Here is a 22,235-nt window from a genome sequence, read left to right as displayed (position 1 = left end):
CGCCCCCCCCCACCCCCCTTTTATAAAAAAAAAAAAAATTATATTTATATTTATCTTTATAATCTCTAATCCTTAATTTTCATGTTTCATTTTTAATTTCTAATTTTATATTTATATTTATTCTTATTTTTACATTCTTTATATTTATTTTTATTTTACAGTTATATTTATTGTCTTATCTATACCTATCTCATACCCATTTACATTTATCATTATTATTACTATTATTTTCAAATTTATACTCATTTTTATTCTTATTTATTATTTTTTATTATTATCATTATTACTTTTATTTATTTTGCATTTTTCTCTCCTCCGTATTTCCCCAAATTTCAACTTCGTATTCATCAGTGCATAATTTTACTCTATACGGACTTTGGCGGGAAAGCCTAAACTTTAAGGTTATATTATCAAAGATGAATATTCGGCGAGGATAATGCACAATATTTCCATCTCCAGAACAAGATTTGTTCCTCTAAATAGAGTTTTATTTATTTATTATTTATCATAACCGTCTATTAATTAGTAAATTACAGTCACTTTTATCTTACTTACGACGATTGGGTCACCAACCTCTGTCACTGGCATATTTTGATTAACAGGTCGGTCATGTTTATATCTATTTTCATTATTTTTTATTATTATTTCCTATTATCCCTATTATGATTATTACTTTTATTTTGATATCACTATTATTATTAGTATTATCACAGGAGATATTTCCTCTTACTAATCAATTAATTTCTGCATTAAGAATGTCATAGCTTAAATCTCCTGAAACATATTGTCGATTCTAATTATGTTAAATGTATGTTTAGAAAACGCACATTGTCTTTAATCTTATTTTTCTGTTGGATTTTCAGCTTATATAACTGTGATTTGATTAACCATTATCCTCCATAAAAAAATTCTGTTTATTAATTAAACCGTTATTCGATATTTTTGATCTAACACACCATACGCTTTGAACATTACTTTAATTGATTCCATTGTGATCCACATATATTAACTTTCATTTATGGAGGTTTAATAGAATAAGCACTGCCTGGTGGATAGAATTGTTTAACAAAAATTATGCCATAATTAGTGGTCTACGTATATTAACTATTACTTATGGAGCTTCAATAGAATAAGCACAGCCAGGTGGATGGAAGCGCTGAACAAACCTATGCCATAATTAGGCAATTAAGAACTCAGGAAAGGGATTGGTTGATGATCCCCTTTTTAAATGCACCATCTGAACACCACCATAGGCTGCCAGGTGAGCAAGCCCAGGTGGTGAAACGTACGTCCAACTAACGGCCTCACGCACGGACTCCTCACTGCAGGAGGAGCCGTGACCAACAGCAGTCATTCAGAACGGCTGAGCGGCAATGATCCATCGAGTTCGGGGAGATCGCGAGTGGTAATGTACAATAACCTACGGGTCAGACTCACTCACCCGACACTCCCCACACACTCTCTCTCTTCCTGTCAACTTTCACTTTCACGGACAGACACCCGGTCTCCGGTGGCGCATCCGGACCCTGCAAGGCAAGTGGCAACAGGGTCCGCCTAACACCACATACGGCTTCTCAGGCTGCCGTCCGCTGCCTTTCTTTCCACGGCACAACCCACGATCCCACTCTCATCTGTCCTCCGCTCCAATGATGAGGTCAGACAGCAGATGGGATCAGTGAACTGGAGTGCCGACTATCCTTTGCCCTCAGAGTTACAGTCTCACACTTGACCAGTTACCTGCAGGTAATTTTGATAAAATAACAAGTACCAACGCATACAAAAACATGGCAATAAACAAGGCGCAATTATTGGGGATATAAACACCTGTGATTTTGTTTTAACTTGTGCCTATTAAGATAATATCAATTGTTACCTAGCAACAGCAATGTTTTTTATTAGGAGCAGGTCTGTTTTGTGCAATCTCATTGCACAATAAATGTTGCTAAATGATGCAGTGTTATTAACACAATTGTGATTTAGTCTATTACTGTGGGCCTTTTTATTTCATTTTCGGACTCTGGCTCAGACCCAAGTGGCGCATTTAGGACCCTGCAAGGCTCATAAGCATCAGGGCCCATCTAACACCACGTTGGGGTCTCTAGCCAGTGTGCCAGTTCTATCTTTTTTCTGTGACACAGTCGACGGTCCTACTCTCATCTTTCCTCCGCTCATGAATGAGGTTAGACAGCAGATGGGACTAGCAGACTAGAGTGTCACTATCTAATTTTCTACTATCCATGCCAGCATAATCTTGTTTTTTCTTTATTTGCATTTGTTACATACCTGACAAACAACACTAATGTGTCAGTTTTTCATTCAAGATACAAATGAATCATTTTGGAGACAGAATGTTGCAGTAAAACCCAATTGTAACTATGTATTCTCTAACAGACATGGATATTATTTTCTCTTTAACATGGAAGAGATGTTAAAACACAGATTTACTCTGTGAAATATGGGGAGAAGCTGATCTCACATACACAGCAGTATTTTTCTGCAAGGTGTAATTAATTATATCACCAATATCATCTCTGCTGCTCACAGGATATTTTTGATAGATTACTATCATTTTTTTGTCATTAATTTCTGTGATTACTGCTGTTCATTGGATAAGTTTGATAGATTACTATCATTTTTCTTATCATCCATTGTTGAGCAAAATATACAAATAATTTTAAGATGATGATATTTGCTCTTTTTTGAATTATTCATATTTTTACCACTGTTTAAAAGGGGAATAAGTAATTGATACGTCTAATATACCCCTGTTATTTTATTTTAGTTGAGTATTGGATAAATAAAAGCTAAGTTTTAATTATAGACAGTTTTCATCTTTTTCACATCATTAATCATCAAAAGAGTGCTCCAAATATAGGAATTTCTTCTATTTGGTAAGATGTGGGCTCTTCCACACCCACCAAATCATTCTGTATCTGGTACACTATTCCTGGGAGCACCTCCAACGTCAGAATAGTTGCCCACTTGGGCTTGATATATTTTTTCTGTTTAGTTGGTTGTTTGAGATTTAGTCATTCAATTATAACCAGTCTGGTGCAGGGTAAACCAAGTTTTGCCACAAAAGTCAATACTGACAAAGGCTAATAATCATTCATCTAGAACGTTTCCTAGAAAAACTTTAAAAAGTCAATAATCTGGAGAATTTTTGTAAGAAACACATTGGTACTTTCCCATGATGAGTGAGTGCTTCAGGATTTCTTGCACTTACATGGGCTATTAACCAAAAGGTTGGTGGTTCAATCCCACCCAGGGATGTAATTGACCTTGTCATCAGATTTTGGTGATCTTTAAGTAGACAAGTCAAAATTTCAAACCCCCTCTTATGGTGTAGGGTACCTGGCCTTCTCTGACGTAATCAGAGTTAGATTTAATTAAGTGATTTTATAAAAAACAGCTAGGAAGCACAATTTAGCAGTGGGTTGCAGAGAAAAAAATAACATTTTAAACCTACCGGTAATTTTTTTTTCTCGTAGTCCGTAGAGGATGATGGGGACTCCGTAAGGACCATGGGGGATAGACGGGCTCCGCAGCAGACATGGGCACTTTAAGAAAGACTTTAGATCTGGGTGTGCACTGGCTCCTCCCTCTATGCCCCTCCTCCATACCTCAGTTAGAGAAACTGTGCCCAGAGGAGACGGACAGTACGAGGAAAGGATTTTTGTTAATCCAAGGTCAAGATTCATACCAGCCACACCAATCACACCGTATAACTTGTGATATACTACCCAGTTAACAGTATGAATCAAATCTAACTCTGATTACATCAGAGAAGGCCAGGTACCCTACACCATAGCAGGGGTTTTCGAAATTTTGACTTGTCTACTTAAAGATCAACAAAATCTGATAATAAGTTCAATTACATCCCTGGGTGGGATTGAACCACCAACCTTTTGGTTAATAGCCGTATACACTAACTGATTGCGCCACAGCGAAACTTTGCAAAAGTACATACTGACAAAGGCTAATAAGCATTCATCTAGAACGTTTCCTATAAAAACTTTAAATAGTCAATAATCTGGAGAGTTTTTGTAAGATGTTTCTTCCATCAACCAATGAAGAAACACATTGGTACTTTCCCATGATGAGTGAGTGCTTCAGGATCTCTTGCACTTACATGTGCAGCAGAGTACTGTAATGGAAGCATGCTGGGTCCATAACCCAGAGGTAGGCAGATTGAAACTATCCTCTGCTATATGACTTGTCTACTTAAATATTACCAAAATTTGATCACAAGGTCAATTACGTCCCTGGATGGGATTGAACCACCAACCTTTTGATTAATAGCTGAACACACTAACCGATTGCGCCACAGAGACACTTTGCAAAAAGTACATACTGACAAAGACTAATAAGCATTCATCTAGAACGTTTCCTAGAAAAACTTTAAAAAGTCAATAACCTGGAGAGTTTTTGTAAGATGTTTCTTCCAGCAACCAATGAAGAAACACATTGGTACTTTCCCATGATGAGTGAGTGCTTCAGGATCTCTTGCACTTACATGTGCAGCAGAGTACTGCAATGGAAGCATGCTGGGCCCATAACCCAGAGGTAGGCAGATTGATACTATCCTTTGCTATATGCATTTTTTTTGTTCATTAAAGTAATCCAAAACTGGGATTGATATTTTAGCTTTTATTTTTACTTAAAGTACAATAACTTTTACCATTTTAATTTGTTTTAATAGTATATTGACAGTGTTGTTTTCTTTCAAAAATCCAATTAATTTTCTTTACCCGATTATTAAAATGGTAAGTGACAAAAACAAACTACATTGTCACCAGAAGAGCAATACAAAATGTACAAGTGATATATTAAAATCATCTTTCCAGCTTGAATTTCAATGATGCATTGGGGCAACGATTTTGTGAGAAACATCTTCACCCTTAAATAAAGATTTTCTTAATTCCTTACCTGTGTGCTAATTAGATATCACCTTGTTTTCACATTAAACAGACTTCCACATGAGAAAGCAGCAAGGATGCAGTGGCGTTAATGTTTCCTGGTGTCAACCTGTATTATTTCAGTAGATATTGAAATGAGGATGCATCTTGCTGCCTTTCCAATGAAGCAAGTTTAATTTAGTAATAGGTGAAAAACCATCCCTACAAATATGTTAATCAGATACTTGGCTTTGTGGACACTTTTCAGAGAACAAATTAGTTAGCATAAAAATAAAGCCAGAAAATGAAGAGCTGTTTAATCACTCAATTGGATTTTTCTGCCAGCATATTTCTTTTTCTCTGCAACCCACTGCTAAATTGTGCTTCCTAGCTGTTTTTTTTATAAAATCACTGATTCAAATCTAACTCTGATTACATCAGAGTAGGCCAGGTACCCTACACCATAAGAAGGGGGTTTGAAATTTTGACTTGTCTACTTAAAGATCACCAAAATCTGATAACAAGGTCAATTACATCGCTGGGTGGGATTGAACCACCAACCCTTTGATTAATAACCAAACACACTAACCGATTGCGCCACAGAGACACTTTACAAACATACATACTGACAAAGGCTAATAAGCATTCATCTAGAACGTTTCCTAGAAAAACTTTAAAAAGTCAATAATCTGGAGAGTTTTTGTAAGATGTTTCTTCCATCAACCAACGAAGAAACACATTGGTACTTTCCCATGATGAGTGAGTGCTTCAGGATCTCTTGCACTTACATGTGCAGCAGAGTACTGCAATGGAAACATGCTGGGCCCATAACCCAGAGGTAGGCAGATTGAAACTATCCTCTGCTATATGCATTTTTTTTTGTTAATTAAAGTAATCCAAAACTGGGATTGATATTTTTGCTCTTTTATTTTTACTTAAAGTACAATAACTTTTACCATTTTAATTTGTTTTAATAGTATATTGACAGTATTGTTTTCTTTCAAAAATCCACTTAATTTTCTTTACCCTATTATTAAAATGGTAATTGACAAAAACAAACTACATTGTCACCAGAAGAGCAATACAAAATGTACAAGTGATATATTAAAATCATCTTTCCAGCTTGAATTTCAATGATGCATTGGGGCAACGATTTTGTGAGAAACACCTTCACCCTTAAATAAAGATTTTCTTAATTCCTTACCTGTGTGCTAATTAGATATCACCTTGTTTTCACATTAAACAGACTTCCACATGCGAAAGCAGCAAGGATGCAGTGGCGTTAATGTTTCCTGGTGTCAACCTGTATTATTTCAGTAGACATTGAAATGAGGATGCATCTTGCTGCCTTTCCAATGAAGCAAGTTTAATTCAGTAATAGGTGAAAAACCATTCCTACAAAGGTGTTAATCAGAGACTTGGCTTTGTGGACACTTTTCAGAGAGCAAATTTGTTAGCATAAACATAAAATCAGAAAATGAAGAGCTGTTTAAACAGCTACTGCCTGAGGGTCTCTTGACCTGGTGCAATACCTCTGTAGCTTTTTGTTGAGGCGGGACGCCATCATGTCTATCTGGAACAGTCCCCACCGACTTGCAATCTGTGCGAAGACTTCCTGATGGAGTCCCCACTCTCCTGGATGTAGGTCGTGTCTGCTGAGGAAGTCTGCTTCCCAGTTGTCCACTCCCGGAATGAACACTGCTGACAGTGCGCTTACATGATTCTCCACCCAGCGAAGAATTCTGGTGGCTTCCGCCATCGCCACTCTGCTCCTTGTGCCGCCTTGGCGGTTTACATGAACTACTGCGGTGACGTTGTCTGACTGGATCAGAACTGGTTGGTCACGAAGTAAGGTCTCCGCTTGACATAGGGCGTTGTATATGGCCCTTAGCTCCAGGATGTTGATGTGAAGACAAGTCTCCTGACTTGACCAAAGACCTTGGAAATTTCTTCCCTGTGTGGCTGCTCCCCAACCTCGGAGGCTCGCGTTCGTGGTCACCAGGATCCAGTCCTGAATGCCGAACCTGCGGCCCTCTAGAAGGTGAGCACTCTGCAGCCACCACAGGAGAGATACCCTGGCCCTGGGGGACAGGGTGATCAACTGATGAATCTGTAGATGTGACCCGGACCACTTGTCCAGTAGGTCCCATTGCAAGATCCTCGCATGGAACCTGCCGAAGGGAATGGCCTCGTATGATGCCACCATCATTCCCAGGACTCGAGTGCAGTGATGCACTGACACCTGTTTTGGTTTCAATAGGTTCCTGACCAGAGTCATGAGTTCCTGGGCCTTTTCTATCGGAAGATAAACCCTTTTCTGGTCCGTATCCAGAATAATGCCCAAGCAAAGTCAGACGAGTCGTAGGAACCAACTGCGACTTCGGGATATTGAGAATCCAGCCGTTTTGCTGTAACACCTTCAATGAAAGTTATACGCTGTTCAGCAACTGCTCTCTTGATCTCGCTTTTATGAGGAGATCGTTCAAGTACGGGATAATTGTGACACCTTGCTTTCGCAGGAGCACCATAATTTCTGTCATTACCTTGGTGAAAATTCTCGGAGAAAATTCTGGAGAGACCAAACGGCAACGTCTGAAATTGGTAATGACAATACTGTACCGCAAATCTTAGGTACGCCTGATGAGGTGGATAAATGAGTACATGAAGGTATGCATCCTTTATGTCCAGAGATATCATAAAATCCCCCCCTTCTAGGCTGGCGATGACCGCTCTTAGCGATTCCATCTTGAACTTGAACCTTTTCAAGTATAGGTTCAGGGATTTTAAATTTAATATGGGTCTGACCAAACCGTCCGGTTTTGGGACTACAAACAGGGTCGAATAATTTCCCTTTCCTTGTTGAAGCAGGGGAACCTTGACCACCACCTGTTGAAGATACAATTTGTGAATTGCATTTAACACTATCTCCCTTTCCTGGGGAGAAGATGGTAGGGCCGATTTGAAAAACCGGCGAGGAGGCACCTCTTCGAATTTCAGCTTGTAACCCTGAGAAACAATTTCTATTGCCTAGGGATCCACCTGCGAATGAACCCAGATGTGGCTGAAAACTCGAAGACGTGCCCCCAACTGGGCGGACTCCTTTAGCGGAGCCCCAGCGTCATGCGGTGGATTTTGTAGAGGCCGGGGAGGACTTCTGTTCCTGGGAACTAGCTGTGTTGTGCAGCTTCTTCCCTCTGCCCTTACCTCTGGCAAGAAAGGACGCACCTCGTACTTTCTTGTTTCTCTGTGATCGAAAGGACTGCATTTGATAATGTGGTGCTTTCTTAGGCTGTGAGGGAATATAAGGCAAAAAATTTGATTTACCAGCTGTAGCTGTGGAGACAAGGTCCGAGAGACCTTCCCCAAACAATTCCTCACCCCTGTAAGGTAAAACCTCCATATGCCTTTTTGAGTCGGCATCACCTGTCCATTGCCGGGTCCATAGGACTCGTCTAGCAGAAATCGACATAGCGTTTATTCTAGAACCCAGTAGACTAATGTCACTTTGAGCATCTCTCATATATAGGACAGCATCTTTTATATGCCCTATGGTCAATAACATAGCATCCTTATCTAGGGTCTCAATCTCTGCTGATAAGGTATCTGTCCATGCTGCCACCGCGCTACAACCTCGGCCGACGCAATTGCCGGTCTGAGTAAGGTACCAGAATGTGTGTAAATGGACTTTAGGGTAACCTCCTGCTTGCGGTCAGCAGGGTCCCTGATGGTAGCCGTATCCTGGGATGGCAGCGCTACCTTTTTGGATAAGCGTGTCAATGCTTTATCCACCCTAGGGGAGGATTCCCACCGTATCCTGTCCATTGGCGGGAAAGGATACGCCATAAGAATCCTTTTGGGAATCTGCAGCTTTTTGTCTGGAGATTCCCAAGCTTTTTCACATAATTCGTTCAACTCATGTGAGGGGGGAAAGGTTATCTCAGGTTTCTTTCCCTTATACATGTGTACCCTCGTGTCAGGGACAGGGGACTCTGTGATGTGCAAAACATCTTTTATTGCAATAATCATATATCGAATACATTTAGCCAATTTTGGTTGTAACTTTGCATCATCGTAGTCGACACTGGAGTCAGAATCCGTGTCGGTATCTGTGTCAACTATTTGGGATAGTGGGCGCTTTTGAGACCCCGAAGGTCCCTGCGACATAGGGACAGGCATGGGTTGACTCCCTGACTGTTCCCTAGCTTCAGCTTTGTCTAATCTCTTGTGTAATAAGTTTACATTAGCACTTAAAACATTCCACATATCCATCCAGTCAGGTGTCGGCGTTGTCGATGGAGACACCACATTAATTTGCTCCTGCTCCTCTCTAGGAGAGCCTTCTACCTCAGACATGTCGACACACGTGTACCGACACACCATACACTCAGGGAATCCTCTTATCTGAGGACAGTTCCCCAACAAGGCCCTTTGGAGAGACAGAGAGAGAAAGTATGCCAGCACACACCCCAGCGCTATATGACCCAGGAAAAAAACACAATCATTTTATGTTTACCCAGTAGCGCTGTATTTCCATATATATATGCGCCTAATTATGTGCCCTCTCTTCTTTAAGACCCTCTTTCTACCGTGGTATAAGCAGGGGAGAGTCCATGGAGCTTCCCCTCAGCGGTGCTGTGGAGAAAATGGCGCTGGTGAGTGCTGAGGGAGAAGCCCCACCCCCTCAGCGACGGGCTTCTGTCCCGCTCAAATATAGTAAAAAAATGGCGGGGGCTCTTATATATATATACAGTGCCTAGCTGCATATATATTTATTTTGCCAAAGAGAGGTCTATATTGCTGCCCAGGGCGTCCCCCCTGCGCCCTTCACCCTTACACTGACTGCCGTGTGTGAGGTGTATGGGAGCAATGGAGCACAGCTTTACTGCTGTGCGTTACCTCAGTGAAGATCATGAAGTCTTCCGCCGCCTCTGAAGTCTTCTTTTCTTCTCATACTCACCCGGCTTCTATCTTCCGGCTCTGCGAGGGGGACGGCGGCGCGGCTCTGGGACGGACGGCGAGGGTGAGACCTGCGTACCGATCCCTCTGGAGCTAATGCTGTACAGTAGCCTAAGAAGCAGAGCCTATCAACTCACAGAAGTAGGTGTGCATCTCTCCCCTCCGCCCCTCGATGCAGGGAGTCTGTTGCCAGCAGGCTCCCTGAAAATAAAAAAATCTAACAAATATACTTTCTGTCAGGAAACTCAGGAGAGCTCCCTGAAAAGCACCCAGTCTCCTCTGGGCACAGTAGTAAACTGAGGTCTGGAGGAGGGGCATAGAGGGAGGAGCCAGTGCACACCCAGATCTAAAGTCTTTCTTAAAGTGCCCATGTCTCCTGCGGAGCCCGTCTATCCCCCATGGTCCTTACGGAGTCCCCAGCATCCTCTAGGACGTAAGAGAAAAATTATGCTGGCAGAAAAATCCAATTGAGTGATTAAACAGCTCCAGAGCTGCTCTGTAAGGCAAGTAAAAGGGTGTGGGCCCTGCAGCACTACCTGTAGTTTGCATTGTGCATTGGAAGCCTAGTTTGCTGTCTGTTTCCACTTCTTTTTTCTTGAGCCCCTCCCGTCTATACCCTTGTGCACTATCCTGACTTCTCCTCCCGTCTGCTTACTTTGTGCCTTCCAATGCACAATGCAAACTACAGGTAGTGCTGCAGGGCCCACACCCTTTTACTTGCCTTACAGAGCAGCTCTTGAGCTGTTACAGTGCCCAGCTGCTGCAAGAAATCAGCGTGAATGCTTCAGGGGCTGGGGCATGGCCAACATGAGCCCCACACCGAAGGAGGGTGGGGGTGTTTAATGCGAACTAGGGGTCTCGCACAATGCGAACTACAGGTAGTGCTGCAGGGCCCACACCCTTTTACTTGCATTACAGAGCAGCTCTGGAGCTGTTACAGTGCCCAGCTGCTGCAAGAAATCAGCTTGAATCCTTCAGGGGCTGGGGCATAGCCAACATGAGCCCCACACCGACGGAGGGTGGAGGTGTTTAATGCGAACTAGGGGTCATCCAAGTGCCGCAAAAGGCCGCCATGCCCTGCACGCCCCTTTTCTCTTTTCATATGCAGACGAGGGTTGAAGCCAACTTTGACCCACTGCTTGGATGACATCGCCATATGCAAATCCATCTGCTGCAGGCCTTCCCCCAGGAATGCTTGCACTAGTTGTTGCATTTGGTTTGTTGTTTGGGGGTGCTTCAGTATTAGGCAGCCTTCTGCCCTCCCATGTTCATCTGAAAATATGTGTTCTCCCTGCAGTTGTTGTCCCCAGATGAGAGTTCCCTTGTGCTGCCTCAGTTGAATCTCCTTTACTTGACAGAGATGTGCCTGAGCAGCGGCCCTCCCCAGCCCTATCCCAAATCATACTTATTTTGCATAGGAGATACCATGGTCATGAAGATTGTTCTCCCAGGGTGAGGTTCATTCATTGCACTCTGGGTATGCTGACCCCTGTGATTTCCCCAAATGTGGGAAACTCGACTGCATTATTTGTGGTAGTGGGGGACTGTGTTTGTGCTTTCCTCTGGTCAGCTCTGGTAAAAGTCAGATTTCTTTGTCTCAGATCTTCCTCTAGCCTTGTTCTTCTTTCGAGAGTTCCCTTGTGCTGCCTCAGTTGGATCTCCTTCACTTGACAGGGGGTGCCCGAGCAGCAATCCTCCACAGCTCTAGCCCAACTCCTACTTACCTGCCAGGTGAGATACTATGATCTTCACTGTTAGGGCAATCAGGATGTGGAATTCCCTGCCAGGGAAGGTGGTAATGGCGGACTCTGTAATTGGATTTAAAAAAGGAATGGATACATTTCTGAATGAAAAAGCTATCCAAGGTTATAATACTTAAAATATCAACATGGTTAATCCGGGGGTAACATGAGTTATAGTAGCTAACTAGTCATAAAACATTATTCAGCAAGTATGTAGAATCATCACAACTTAAAACAGGTTGAACACGATGGGCAATTTGCCTCTATTCAACCTCAAAAACTATGTTACCATATGTTACTATATTACTATGTTACTGTAGTATACAGAACACCACAATGTAATGAGCAGTGATAGTGAGCACTGATGAGGATACTAGAACTGACACTGAGCAGCAAGATGCAGCACTGGACTATTAGTAATGTACTGTAGTATGCTGAGCACCACAATGCAGCACAAGACAATGAGCAGTGATACTGAGCACTGATGAGGATACTACTGAGAACTGACACTGAGCAGGAGAGACACACTACTAGTATTACTGAGCAGCAATAAGTAACCACTGATACTGAGCACTGATATTGAGATTTCCACTGAGAGAACATAGCCACGTCCTCTCCGCTCTCTCTTCAATGCACGAGTAAAAATGGCGGCAACGCGCAGCTCTTTATATGGAATCCGAATCTCGCGAGAATCCGACAGCGGGATGATGACATTTTCCCTTGTTCAGGTTTTCCGAGTCAGGCGGGAACAACCGAGCCTGCCTCGGACCAATGTAAACCACGTGGAGTTCGTCGGGAATTCGGTTCTCGGAGAACCGAACCCGCTCCTCTATATATACTATATTACTATGTTACTGTAGTATACAGAACACCACAATGCAATGAGCAGTGATAGTGAGCACTGATGAGGATACTAGAACTGACACTGAGCAGCAAGATGCAGCACTGGACTATTAGTAATGTACTGTAGTATGCTGAGCACCACAATGCAGCACAAGACAATGAGCAGTGATACTGAGCACTGATGAGGATACTACTGAGAACTGACACTGAGCAGGAGAGACACACTACTAGTATTACTGAGCAGCAATAAGTAACCACTGATACTGAGCACTGATATTGAGATTTCCACTGAGAGAACATAGCCACGTCCTCTCCGCTCTCTCTTCAATGCACGAGTAAAAATGGCAGCAACGCGCAGCTCTTTATATGGAATCCGAATCTCACGAGAATCTGACAGCGGGATGATGACATTTTCCCTTGTTCAGGTTTTCCGAGTCAGGCAGGAACAACCGAGCCTGCCTCGGACCAATGTAAACCACGTGGAGTTCGTGGGGAATTCGGTTCTCGGAGAACCGAACCCGCTCCTCTCTACCTTATACCCATCAATTGTTTTTATTTTCAATCTAAGCCCCTGCAGTTTTCTGTAAGCATCTGCTTCGCTATGATGATCAACAAGTCACAAGGGCAAACACTCAGGGCTTGAGGCGTAGATCTTAGGACCAGCTGCTACAAGCATGGCAGAGGTGTCACTATCACTGGTGACACCCAGAGAGGTGGCGAGGGAGATTGTAATGCAGTGCGCGCAGATAAACAGCGCAATGGTAAAAAGGAGGCATGGTTTCATAGGTAGGGGCGTGGCCTGGTGGCCTGAATCTACATTTTGTTGCTCCGGGTGTCCCGGGGGTTGGGGGCTGCACCCGGGGACTAGTGTGTGAGCGGTGCTGGCTCCTGCACAGTGACAGGGCATGGCCACCCAGCATGACGCCTCCCTTCTTGACCATGCTGTAATTGCAGTCGCACTGCAGTTCAGCGTGATCATAAAAAATGGTGTAGGCTCCTGCTGGTGCAGACTGTAGAGAAAAGCTGCTGTGACCACGCCCCCTGTGTCTCCTCCGTTGCAGACCCCATTTTGAAGCCTTGCCCCCGGACTAAGAGAAAAGAATGCCCTTGCGCACTATCCTGACTTCTCCTCCCGTCTGCTTAATTTGTGCCTTCCAACGCACAATGCGAACAAGAGGTGGTGCTGCAGGGCCCACACCCTTTTACTTGCCTTACAGAACAGCTCTGGAGCTGTTACAGTGCCCAGCTGCTGCAAGAAATCAGCTTGAATGCATCAGGGGATGGGGCATGGCCAACATGAGCCCCACACCAAAGGAGGGTGGAGGTGTTTAATGCGAACTAGGGGTCATCCAAGCACTGCAAAAGGCCGCCATGCCCTGCATGCCCCTTTTCTCTTTTCATATGCAGATGAGGGTTCCAGTCAACTTTGGCCCACTGCTTGGATTTACATCACCGTATGCAAATCCGTCTGCTGCAGACCTTCCCCCAGGAGTGCTTGTACTAGTTGTTGCATATGGGCCCTCATTCCGAGTTGTTCGCTCTGTAAATTTCATCGCATCGCAGTGAAATTCTGCTTAGTACGCATGCGCAATATTCGCACTGCGACTGCGCCAAGTAATTTTACAATGAAGAAAGTATTTTTACTCACGGATTTTTCTTCGCTCCGGCGATCGTAATGTGATTGACAGGAAATGGGTGTTACTGGGCGGAAACAGGCCGTTTTATGGGCGTGTGGGAAAAAACGCTACAGTTTCCGGAAAAAACGCAGGAGTGGCCGGAGAAACGGGGGAGTGTCTGGGCGAACTCTGGGAGTGTTTGTGACGTCAAACCAGGAACGACAAGCACTGAACTGATCGCAGATGCAGAGTAAGTCTGAAGCTACTCTGAAACTGCTAAGTAGTTTGTAATCGCAATATTGCGAATACATCGGTCGCAATTTTAAGAAGCTAAGATTCACTCCCAGTAGGCGGCGGCTTAGCGTGTGTAACTCTGCTAAAATCGCCTTGCGAGTTATCAACTCGGAATGAGGGCCATGGTTTGATATTTGATGGTGCTTCAGTATTAGGCAGCCTTCCGCCCTCCCATGTTCATCTGAAAAGATGTGGTCTCCCTGCAGTTGTTGTCCCCAGATGAGAGTTCCCTTGTGCTGCCTCAGTTGAATCTCCTTTACTTGACAGAGATGTGCCTGAGCAGCGGCCCTCACCAGCCCTATCCCAAATCATACTTATTTTGCATAGGAGATACCATGGTCATGAAGATTGTTCTCCCAGGGTTAGGTTCATTCATTGCATTCTGGGTATGCTGACCCCTGTGATTTTCCCAAATGTGGGAAACTCGACTGCATTATTTGTGGTAGTGGGGGACTGTGTTTGTGCTTTCCTCTGGTCAGCTCTGGTAAAAGTCAGATTTCTTTGTCTCAGATCTTCCTCTAGCCTTGTTCTTCTTTCGAGAGTTCCCTGGTGCTGCTTCAGTTGGATCTCCTTCACTTCACAGGGGGGAACCCGAGCAGCGACCCTCCCCAGCTCTAGCCCAACTCCTACTTACCTGCCAGGTGAGATACTATGATCATGAAGGTGCTTCTCCCAGGGCAAGGCTCAACCATTGCACTCTGGGTGTGCTGCTCCTGCGATTTCCCCAAATGTGGGAAACTTGACTGCATAATTTGTGTTTCCCCTCGTCGGCTCTCGTATAATTCAGATCTCTTTGTCTCAGGTCTCTCTCCAGCCTAGTTTGCTGTCTGTTTCCACTTCTCTTTTCTTGAGCCGCTCCCTTCTATGCCCTTGCGCACTATCCTGACTTCTCCCGTCTGCTTACTTCGTGCCTTCCAACGCACAATGCGAACTACAGGTAGTGCTGCAGGGCCCACACCCTTTTACTTGCCTTACAGAGTAGCTCTGGAGCAGTTACAGTGCCCAGCTGCTGCAAGAAATCAGCTTTAATGCTTCAGGGGCTGGGGCATAGCCAACATGAGCCCCACACCGAAGGAGGGAGGAGGTGTGTAATGCAAACTAGGGGTCATCCAAGCGCTGCAAAAGGCCGCCATGCCCTGCACGCCCCTTTTCTCTTTTCATATGCAGACGAGGGTTGAAGCCAACTTTGACCCACTGCTTGGATGACATCACCATATGCAAATCCATCTGCTGCAGGCCTTCCCCCAGGAATGCTTGCACTAGTTGTTGCATTTGGTTTGTTGTTTGGGGGTGCTTCAGTATTAGGCAGCCTTCTGCCCTCACATGTTCATCTGAAAATATGTGTTCTCCCTGCAGTTGTTGTCCCAAGATGAGAGTTCCCTTGTGCTGCCTCAGTTGAAACTCCTTTACTTGACAGAGATGTGCCTGAGCAGCGGCCCTCCCCAGCCCTATCCCAAATCATACTTATTTTGCATAGGCGATACCATGGTCATGAAGATTGTTCTCCCAGGGTGAGGTTCATTCATTGCATTCTGGGTATGCTGACCCCTGTGATTTCCCCAAATGTGGGAAACTCGACTGCATTATTTGTGGTAGTGGGGGACTGTGTTTGTGCTTTCCTCTGGCCAGCTCTGGAAAAAGTCAGATTTCTTTGTCTCAGATCTTCCTCTAGCCTTGTTCTTCTTTCGAGAGTTCCCTTGTGCTGCCTCAGTTGGATCTCTTTCACTTGACAGGGGGGTGCCCGAACAGCGACCCTCCCCAGCTCTAGCCCAACTCCTACTTACCTGCCAGGTGAGATACTATGATCATGAAGGTGCTTCTCCCAGGGCAAGGCTCACCCATTGCACTCTGGGTGTGCTGCCCCTGCGATTTCCCCAAATGTGGGAAACTTGACTGCATAATTTGTGTTTCCCTTGGTCGGCTCTCGTATAATTCAGATCTCTTTGTCTCAGGTCTCTCTCCAGCCTAGTTTGCTGTCTGTTTCCACTTCTCTTTTCTTCAGCCGCTCCCTTCTATACCCTTGTGCACTATCCTGACTTCTCCTCCCGTCTGCTTACTTTGTGCCTTCCAATGCACAATGCAAACTACAGGTAGTGCTGCAGGGCCCACACCCTTTTACTTGCCTTACAGAGCAGCTCTGGAGCTGTTACAGTGCCCAGCTGCTGCAAGAAATCAGCTTGAATGCTCCAGGGGATGGGGCATGGCCAACATGAGCCCCACACCAAAGGAGGGTGGAGGTGTTTAATGCGAACTAGGGGTCATCCAAGCACCGCAAAAGGCCGCCATGCCCTGCACGCCCCTTTTCTCTTTTCATATGCAGATGAGGGTTGAAGCCAACTTTGACCCACTGCTTGGATGACATCACCGTATGCAAATCCGTCTTCTGCAGAACTTCCCCCAGGAATGCTTGCACTAGTTGTTGCATTTGGTTTGTTGTTTGGGGGTGCTTCAGTATTAGGCAGCCTTCTGCCCTCCCATGTTCATCTGAAAATATGTGTTCTCCCTGCAGTTGTTGTCCCCAGATGAGAGTTCCCTTGTGCTGCCTCAGTTAAATCTCCTTTACTTGACAGAGATGTGCATGAGCAGCGGCCCTCCCCAGCCCTATTCCAAATCATACTTATTTTGCATAGGAGATACCATGGTCATGAAGATTTTTCTCCCAGGGTGAGGTTCATTCATTGCATTTTGGGTATGCTGACCCCTGTGATTTCCCCAAATGTGGGAAACTCAACTGCATTATTTGTGGTAGTGGGGGACTGTGTTTGTGCTTTCCTCTGGTCAGCTCTGGTAAAAGTCAGATTTCTTTGTCTCAGATTTTCCTCTAGCCTTGTTCTTCTTTCGAGAGTTCCCTTGTGCTGCCTTAATTGGATCTCCTTCACTTTACAGGGGGGTACCCTAGCAGCGACCCTCCCCAGCTCTAGCCCAACTCCTACTTACCTGCCAGGTGAGATACTATGATCATGAAGGTGCTTCTCCCAGGGCAAGGCTAACCCATTGCACTCTGGGTGTGCTGCTCCTGCGATTTCCCCAAATGTGGGAAACTTGACTGTATAATTTGTGTTTCCCCTGGTCGGCTCTCGTATAATTCAGATCTCTTTGTCTCAGGTCTCTCTCCAGCCTAGTTTGCTGTCTGTTTCCACTTCTCTTTTCTTGAGCCGCTTACTTCTATGCCCTTGCGCACTATCCTGACTTCTCCTCCTGTCTGCTTACTTTGTGCCTTCCAACGCACAATGCGAACTACAGGTAGTGCTGCAGGGCCCACACCCTTTTACTTGCCTTACAGAGCAGCTCTGGAGCTGTTACAGTGCCCAGCTGCTGCAAGAAATCAGCTTGAATGCTTCAGGGGCTGGGGCATAGCCAACATGAGCCCCACACCAAAGGAGGGTGGAGGTGTTTAATGCAAACTAGGGGTCAGCCAAGCGCCGCAAAAGGCCACCATGCCCTGCACGCCCCTTTTCTCTTTTCATATGCAGACGAGGGTTGAAGCCAACTTTGACCCACTGCTTGGATGACATCACCATATGCAAATCCATCTGCGGCAGGCCTTCCCCCAGGAATGCTTGCACTAGTTGTTGCATTTGGTTTGTTGTTTGGGGGTGCTTCAGTATTAGGCAGTCCTCTGCCCTCCCATGTTCATCTGAAAATATATGTTCTCCCTGCAGTTGTTGTCCCAAGATGAGAGTTCCCTTGTGCTGCCTCAGTTGAATCTCCTTTACTTGACAGAGATGTGCATGAGCAGCGGCCCTCCCCAGCCCTATTCCAAATCATACTTATTTTGCATAGGAGATACCATGGTCATGAAGATTTTTCTCCCAGGGTGAGGTTCATTCATTGCATTTTGGGTATGCTGACCCCTGTGATTTCCCCAAATGTGGGAAACTTGACTGCATTATTTGTGGTAGTGGGAGACTGTGTTTGTGCTTTCCTCTGGTCAGCTCTGGTAAAAGTCAGATTTCTTTGTCTCAGATCTTCCTCTAGCCTTGTTCTTCTTTCGAGAGTTCCCTGGTGCTGCCTCAGTTGGATCTCCTTCACTTCACAGGGGGGAACCCGAGCAGCGACCCTCCCCAGCTCTTGCCCAACTCCTACTTACCTGCCAGGTGAGATACTATGATCATGAAGGTGCTTCTCCCAGGGCAAGGCTCAACCATTGCACTCTGGGTGTGCTGCTCCTGCGATTTCCCCAAATGTGGGAAACGTGACTGCATAATTTGTGTTTCCCCTCGTCGGCTCTCGTATAATTCAGATCTCTTTGTCTCAGGTCTCTCTCCAGCCTAGTTTGCTGTCTGTTTCCACTTCTCTTTTCTTGAGCCGCTCCCTTCTATGCCCTTGCGCACTATCCTGACTTCTCCCGTCTGCTTACTTCGTGCCTTCCAACGCACAATGCGAACTACAGGTAGTGCTGCAGGGCCCACACCCTTTTACTTGCCTTACAGAGTAGCTCTGGAGCAGTTACAGTGCCCAGCTGCTGCAAGAAATCAGCTTGAATGCTTCAGGGGCTGGGGCATAGCCAACATGAGCCCCACACCGAAGGAGGGTGGAGGTGTGTAATGCGAACTAGGGGTCATCCAAGCGCTGCAAAAGGCCGCCATGCCCTGCACGCCCCTTTTCTCTTTTCATATGCAGACGAGGGTTGAAGCCAACTTTGACCCACTGCTTGGATGACATCACCATATGCAAATCCATCTGCTGCAGGCCTTCCCCCAGGAATGCTTGCACTAGTTGTTGCATTTGGTTTGTTGTTTGGGGGTGCTTCAGTATTAGGCAGCCTTCTGCCCTCACATGTTCATCTGAAAATATGTGTTCTCCCTGCAGTTGTTGTCCCCAGATGAGAGTTCCCTTGTGCTGCCTCAGTTGAATCTCCTTTACTTGACAGAGATGTGCCTGAGCAGCGGCCCTCCCCAGCCCTATCCCAAATCATACTTATTTTGCATAGGCGATACCATGGTCATGAAGATTGTTCTCCCAAGGTGAGGTTCATTCATTGCATTCTGGGTATGCTGACCCCTGTGATTTCCCCAAATGTGGGAAACTCGACTGCATTATTTGTGGTAGTGGGGGACTGTGTTTGTGCTTTCCTCTGGTCAGCTCTGGAAAAAGTCAGATTTCTTTGTCTCAGATCTTCCTCTAGCCTTGTTCTTCTTTCGAGAGTTCCCTTGTGCTGCCTCAGTTGGATCTCTTTCACTTGACAGGGGGGTGCCCGAACAGCGACCCTCCCCAGCTCTAGCCCAACTCCTACTTACCTGCCAGGTGAGATACTATGATCATGAAGGTGCTTCTCCCAGGGCAAGGCTCACCCATTGCACTCTGGGTGTGCTGCCCCTGCGATTTCCCCAAATGTGGGAAACTTGACTGCATAATTTGTGTTTCCCCTGGTCGGCTCTCGTATAATTCAGATCTCTTTGTCTCAGGTCTCTCTCCAGCCTAGTTTGCTGTCTGTTTCCACTTCTCTTTTCTTGAGCCGCTCCCTTCTATGCCCTTGCGCACTATCCTGACTTCTCCTCCTGTCTGCTTACTTTGTGCCTTCCAACGCACAATGCGATCTACAGGTAGTGCTGCAGGGCCCAGACCCTTTTACTTGCCTTACAGAGCAGCTCTGGAGCTGTTACAGTGCCCAGCTGCTGCAAGAAATCAGCTTGAATGCTTCAGGGGCTGGGGCATAGCCAACATGAGCCCCACACCAAAGGAGGGTGGAGGTGTTTAATGCAAACTAGGGGTCAGCCAAGCGCCGCAAAAGGCCACCATGCCCTGCACGCCCCTTTTCTCTTTTCATATGCAGACGAGGGTTGAAGCCAACTTTGACCCACTGCTTGGATGACATCACCATATGCAAATCCATCTGCGGCAGGCCTTCCCCCAGGAATGCTTGCACTAGTTGTTGCATTTGGTTTGTTGTTTGGGGGTGCTTCAGTATTAGGCAGCCTTCTGCCCTCCCATGTTCATCTGAAAATATATGTTCTCCCTGCAGTTGTTGTCCCAAGATGAGAGTTCCCTTGTGCTGCCTCAGTTGAATCTCCTTTACTTGACAGAGATGTGCATGAGCAGCGGCCCTCCCCAGCCCTATTCCAAATCATACTTATTTTGCATAGGAGATACCATGGTCATGAAGATTTTTCTCCCAGGGTGAGGTTCATTCATTGCATTTTGGGTATGCTGACCCCTGTGATTTCCCCAAATGTGGGAAACTTGACTGCATTATTTGTGGTAGTGGGAGACTGTGTTTGTGCTTTCCTCTGGTCAGCTCTGGTAAAAGTCAGATTTCTTTGTCTCAGATTTTCCTTTAGCCTTGTTCTTCTTTCGAGAGTTCCCTTGTGCTGCCTCAGTTGGATCTCCTTCACTTTACAGGGGGGTACCCGAGCAGCGACCCTCCCCAGCTCTAGCCCAACTCCTACTTACCTGCCAGGTGAGATACTATGATCATGAAGGTGCTTCTCCCAGGGCAAGGCTCACCCATTGTACTCTGGGTGTGCTGCTCCTGCGATTTCCCCAAATGTGGGAAACTTGACTGCATAATTTGTGTTTCCCCTGGTCGGCTCTCGTATAATTCAGATCTCTTTGTCTCAGGTCTCTCTCCAGCCTAGTTTGCTGTCTGTTTCCACTTCTCTTTTCTTCAGCCGCTCCCTTCTATACCCTTGTGCACTATCCTGACTTCTCCTCCCGTCTGCTTACTTTGTGCCTTCCAATGCACAATGCAAACTACAGGTAGTGCTGCAGGGCCCACACCCTTTTACTTGCCTTACAGAGCAGCTCTGGAGCTGTTGCAGTGCCAAGCTGCTGCAAGAAATCAGCTTGAATGCTTCAGGGGCTGGGGCATAGCCAACATGAGCCCCACACCGAAGAAGGGTGGAGGTGTTTAATGCAAACTAGGGGTCAGACAAGCGCAGCAAAAGGCCACCATGCCCTGCACGCCCCTTTTCTGTTTTCATATGCAGACAAGGGTTGAAGCCAACTTTGACCCACTGCTTGGATGACATCACCATATGCAAATCCATCTGCGGCAGGCCTTCCCCCAGGAATGCTTGCACTAGTTGTTGCATTTGGTTTGTTGTTTGGGGGTGCTTCAGTATTAGGCAGCCGTCTGCCCTCCCATGTTCATCTGAAAATATGTGTTCTCCCTGCAGTTGTTGTCCCTAGATGAGAGTTCCCTTGTGCTGCCTCAGTTGAATCTCCTTAACTTGACAGAGATGTGCCTGAGCAGCGGCCCTCCCCAGCTCTATCCCAAATCATACTTAATTTGCATAGGAGATACCATGGTCATGAAGATTATTCTCCCAGGGTGAGGTTCATTCATTGCATTCTGGGTATGCTGACCCCTGTGATTTCCCCAAATGTGGGAAACTCGACTGCTTTATTTGTGGTAGTGGGGGACTGTGTTTGTGTTTTCCTCTGGTCAGCTCTGGTAAAAGTCAGATTTCTTTGTTTCAGAGCCTTGTTCTTCTTTTGAGAGTTCCCTTGTGCTGCCTCAGTTGGATCTCCTTCACTTGACAGGGGGGTGCCCGAGCAGAGACCCTCCCCAGCTCTAGCCCAACTCCTACTTACCTGCCAGGTGAGATACTATGATCATGAAGGTGCTTCTCCCAGGGCAAGGCTCACCCATTGCACTCTGGGTGTGCTGCCCCTGCGATTTCCCCAAATGTGGGAAACTTGACTGCATAATTTGTGTTTCCCCTGGTCGGCTCTCGTATAATTCAGATCTCTTTGTCTCAGGTCTCTCTCCAGCCTAGTTTGCTGTCTGTTTCCACTTCTCTTTTCTTCAGCCGCTCCCTTCTATACCCTTGTGCACTATCCTGACTTCTCCTCCCGTCTGCTTACTTTGTGCCTTCCAATGCACAATGCAAACTACAGGTAGTGCTGCAGGGCCCACACCCTTTTACTTGCCTTACAGAGCA

The 22,235-nt window shown here is 45.7% G+C and overlaps 13 non-coding genes and 2 pseudogenes across 13 annotated transcripts; all 15 read left to right on the top strand.

Annotated features, from left to right (window-relative positions):
* The first annotated feature begins 11,255 nt into the window (after positions 1-11,255).
* LOC135000109 (U1 spliceosomal RNA) lies at positions 11,256-11,419 on the top strand. The gene has a single exon (XR_010202131.1). It is a non-coding gene; the product is annotated as a U1 spliceosomal RNA (small nuclear RNA).
* Positions 11,420-14,659: 3,240 nt separating this feature from the next.
* LOC135000115 (U1 spliceosomal RNA) lies at positions 14,660-14,823 on the top strand. Its single transcript, XR_010202137.1, has one exon. It is a non-coding gene; the product is annotated as a U1 spliceosomal RNA (small nuclear RNA).
* A 152-nt stretch (positions 14,824-14,975) lies between these two features.
* Positions 14,976-15,111, top strand: LOC135000144 (U1 spliceosomal RNA; annotated as a pseudogene).
* Positions 15,112-15,809: 698 nt separating this feature from the next.
* Positions 15,810-15,973, top strand: LOC135000116 (U1 spliceosomal RNA). The gene has a single exon (XR_010202138.1). It is a non-coding gene; the product is annotated as a U1 spliceosomal RNA (small nuclear RNA).
* A 152-nt stretch (positions 15,974-16,125) lies between these two features.
* LOC135000134 (U1 spliceosomal RNA) lies at positions 16,126-16,288 on the top strand. Its single transcript, XR_010202156.1, has one exon. It is a non-coding gene; the product is annotated as a U1 spliceosomal RNA (small nuclear RNA).
* A 674-nt stretch (positions 16,289-16,962) lies between these two features.
* On the top strand, positions 16,963-17,126 carry LOC135000110 (U1 spliceosomal RNA). The gene has a single exon (XR_010202132.1). It is a non-coding gene; the product is annotated as a U1 spliceosomal RNA (small nuclear RNA).
* Positions 17,127-17,278: 152 nt separating this feature from the next.
* Positions 17,279-17,441, top strand: LOC135000141 (U1 spliceosomal RNA). Its single transcript, XR_010202162.1, has one exon. It is a non-coding gene; the product is annotated as a U1 spliceosomal RNA (small nuclear RNA).
* Positions 17,442-18,115: 674 nt separating this feature from the next.
* LOC135000125 (U1 spliceosomal RNA) lies at positions 18,116-18,279 on the top strand. Its single transcript, XR_010202147.1, has one exon. It is a non-coding gene; the product is annotated as a U1 spliceosomal RNA (small nuclear RNA).
* A 152-nt stretch (positions 18,280-18,431) lies between these two features.
* On the top strand, positions 18,432-18,567 carry LOC135000147 (U1 spliceosomal RNA; annotated as a pseudogene).
* A 698-nt stretch (positions 18,568-19,265) lies between these two features.
* On the top strand, positions 19,266-19,429 carry LOC135000121 (U1 spliceosomal RNA). The gene has a single exon (XR_010202143.1). It is a non-coding gene; the product is annotated as a U1 spliceosomal RNA (small nuclear RNA).
* Positions 19,430-19,581: 152 nt separating this feature from the next.
* Positions 19,582-19,744, top strand: LOC135000132 (U1 spliceosomal RNA). Its single transcript, XR_010202154.1, has one exon. It is a non-coding gene; the product is annotated as a U1 spliceosomal RNA (small nuclear RNA).
* Positions 19,745-20,418: 674 nt separating this feature from the next.
* Positions 20,419-20,582, top strand: LOC135000124 (U1 spliceosomal RNA). Its single transcript, XR_010202146.1, has one exon. It is a non-coding gene; the product is annotated as a U1 spliceosomal RNA (small nuclear RNA).
* A 152-nt stretch (positions 20,583-20,734) lies between these two features.
* LOC135000136 (U1 spliceosomal RNA) lies at positions 20,735-20,897 on the top strand. The gene has a single exon (XR_010202158.1). It is a non-coding gene; the product is annotated as a U1 spliceosomal RNA (small nuclear RNA).
* Positions 20,898-21,571: 674 nt separating this feature from the next.
* LOC135000122 (U1 spliceosomal RNA) lies at positions 21,572-21,735 on the top strand. The gene has a single exon (XR_010202144.1). It is a non-coding gene; the product is annotated as a U1 spliceosomal RNA (small nuclear RNA).
* A 142-nt stretch (positions 21,736-21,877) lies between these two features.
* On the top strand, positions 21,878-22,040 carry LOC135000130 (U1 spliceosomal RNA). The gene has a single exon (XR_010202152.1). It is a non-coding gene; the product is annotated as a U1 spliceosomal RNA (small nuclear RNA).
* The last annotated feature ends 195 nt before the right edge of the window (positions 22,041-22,235 follow it).

This window comes from Pseudophryne corroboree, unplaced genomic scaffold, assembly GCF_028390025.1.
Source record: "Pseudophryne corroboree isolate aPseCor3 unplaced genomic scaffold, aPseCor3.hap2 scaffold_1503, whole genome shotgun sequence".
NCBI classification, from domain to species: Eukaryota; Metazoa; Chordata; class Amphibia; order Anura; family Myobatrachidae; genus Pseudophryne; species Pseudophryne corroboree.
This window is presented reverse-complemented; position numbering and strand designations above follow the sequence as displayed.